Consider the following 3,000-nt stretch of genomic DNA (forward strand, 5'->3'; position numbering starts at 1 on the left):
GAATAGGCCCTAATATCTCCATATAGAAGATTTTTATCATGTTCAATTTAATTACATTTGTATATTCCTTATCTTAAATCTCACACTGTTGCTATTATTGACTCAATTAGTACATGGAAATTGAGCTGCTCACCTTTTATCCATTGCTAGTGCTTCAGACTTTTTACATGGGGGACTCCCTGTTATGAACAGCAGCATTCCTGTACTATTTGAGATTTTCTATTAACCACTTAACTGGTTAATAATTTTTTTCCAAAAATGTCACTAAAATTGTAAAAAAAAAAAATGTTATTATAAAATTATGTAAAAAATAGCTATTTAAACCTGATTCGATATAATTTTTTTAACAAAAATGTAAAATCAAGTTTAAATAGCTTTAAGTTTAAATATTTCCAAGATGTGATACTAAAATTAGCTTTTACAATTTTGGGGACATTTATGAAAGAAAAAAAAAGTAGCATAGTTTAAAAAGCTACTGTATTAGCTTTAATATATTTACGCACATATACAGTGATATATATATATATATATATATATACTAGGGATGTGCAGGCTCGGATAGGTTCGAGTTTGCACGTGGAGTTCGGATTTTTCCCTCCAAAAAAACGGAACTCAGAACGAGGCAAAACGTCATCTTACATGGACGAACATCATCATTCCTGGTCTTTTGTCCAGGAATGATGATGTTCGTCCATGTAAGATGACGTTTTGCCTCGTTCTGAGTTCCGTTTTTTTGGAGGGAAAAATCCGAACTCCACGTGCAAACTCGAACCTATCCGAGCCTGCACATCCCTAATATATACATATATACATATGTATATATTTACATAATACATTCACATATACATATATATGTAAAGAAGAAATGGTACCATTTATTACAACATATAATGGACACGAGAATCATATTAAAAAATCTCTTAACAAAAACTGGAATATCCTTCTGATGGATCCTTTACTCCAAAAGATCCTACCGACAAAACCACAGATTATATATAGAAAATCAAGGAACTTAAAAGATTTACTGGCACCGAGTATGCTGAGGGATAAAGGAAATGAAAGACCAACTATGAACACTTTGAAGTGCAATGGAAGCTATAAATGCGGACATTGCAATATTTGCAAATTTCTTCACCCCAAGAGAAAAACATTCACAAATTCGGACGGATCTAAGGAATACACTATAAAGAATTTTATGAACTGTAACTCCACATCAGTGATATACCTGTTAGAGTGCACATGTGGACTCAAGTACATAGGAAAAACCAAGAGACCACTAAAAATCAGAATTCAGGAGCACATTAGGAACATTAGAAACAGAGTTGAAGGACATGCAGTCTCCAAACACTTCTCAATAAAACATAATTCGGATCCCGAAGATATCACCTTCAAGGCAATAGAACACGTTACTCTGGGAGAAAGAGGTGGGGATTTGGGCAATCTGCTATCAAGAAGAGAGATGTTCTGGCTGTTTGAACTGGACACACTGGCACCTAAAGGCTTCAATGAATACTACGAAATTGCTCCTTTCTTGTGATATGCTCCATTCCTATCTACCAATATACCCCCAGGTTATGGAGGGGCCTGAGTAGTACCCTGAAGGTTCATCTTCTGAGGGAAGTCCAGGTTTGGTAGAATATCTGGCATTATGGACCATCAAAATATGTATTTGCTGCCATACCATCATGTGTGAGCCCAATCTCGTCCGATCTTGGAAGCAAAGCATGATTGGGCCAGGTTAGTACCAAGGAAGGTAACCCATTGAGAATACCTGGTGCTGCAAATTCAGCCGGCGGTTTGGAATATAACCAGGCTAGAGAATGATAATGCCTAAAAAGGGAATTATAGCATATTCACAATTGCAAGCCTTAAGGCCAAGGAGTGATTAATGATATCAGAACTTTACAATTCTAACTACCCAATTGAATGGAAAGAGGTGGATCTTGGGTTTGACTTATATGATTATCCAAGAAATCCTTAGAGTCTTTGGAACCTCCCCTTCAAGAAAAAGAGTAAAAGAATGATCCCCATACTTCAAGTACATCTTAAAACCGATTGTAACTATCTAACTGGATGAAAAGAGGTCGTTTGTCTGAGTCGGATCAATATGAAAATCCAAGAAATTTTCAGAGTCTTTGGAACCTCTTCTTCAAGGAAAAGAGTGAAAGAATGATCCCCATACCTTAAGAACATTTCACAACTTATTATATCCCTGAATTTCTGCTCCTCTTGGTTGAACTTTTAAAGAAATTCCTTTTTGGAATAAATATCTAAACAATATCCAATATAATTATATACATAAAACAATTCAGTACATATTCATAGTGTTTTTAGATCAAACTATTAATATATTATTATTCTAATATATATCTATGCCTAAGGAGAATGTTATACTTAGACTAATCATTTAATGATCTAACCTATATATCCAGCATCAAAACAGATTACCCTCCTTAAATGGAATGCTTATCCTTTATTATTTTAGTTTCAGATAATATGGAAGACACCACCTACTCATTATTCATACTTGGGCAAAAAACATACTAATTCTATAGACAAGAAGGGCGGAAGCATTAAGTCCGGAGAAAACAATGGGGCGGAAGAGCTCAACACATCTATTAAGTAAGGACGGAAGTGATGTGCCGCGTCCTGGAGCGAAACGACAGAAGGGTTGGTGGAAGTGACACGGCTCACCTCCGAACACGTCAATACATGGCGGGCGGAAGTGACGTGCCCAGTTCGGAACACGAGGAAGAAAACGGAAGTGCTTGATCGCGCGCTATGGTTTAACACAGCTGCCGGGAACGGATGTGACGCTCCAATTAAGGGCAGAGGCCAGTTCACAAAGGGCGGAAGTTGAACTTAAAAGATCGCCGTTTGACTATTTATAACTAACATTTCTTTATGGGAAACCCTGTAACACAAATTATTTTAAATGATGGCTTGCTGAATTATGAAATCGCTTGGTTTTGAGGTCTCCCTAAGACAAAGGAAGTAGAG

The 3,000-nt window shown here is 36.4% G+C and overlaps 1 pseudogene; it reads left to right on the forward strand.

Annotated features, from left to right (window-relative positions):
* Positions 1-1,667: 1,667 nt before the first annotated feature.
* Positions 1,668-1,786, forward strand: LOC148543194 (5S ribosomal RNA; annotated as a pseudogene).
* Positions 1,787-3,000: the final 1,214 nt, after the last annotated feature.

Source organism: Taudactylus pleione, unplaced genomic scaffold, assembly GCF_031769625.1.
Source record: "Taudactylus pleione unplaced genomic scaffold, aTauple2 ptg000005l, whole genome shotgun sequence".
Lineage (NCBI taxonomy): Eukaryota > Metazoa > Chordata > Amphibia > Anura > Myobatrachidae > Taudactylus > Taudactylus pleione.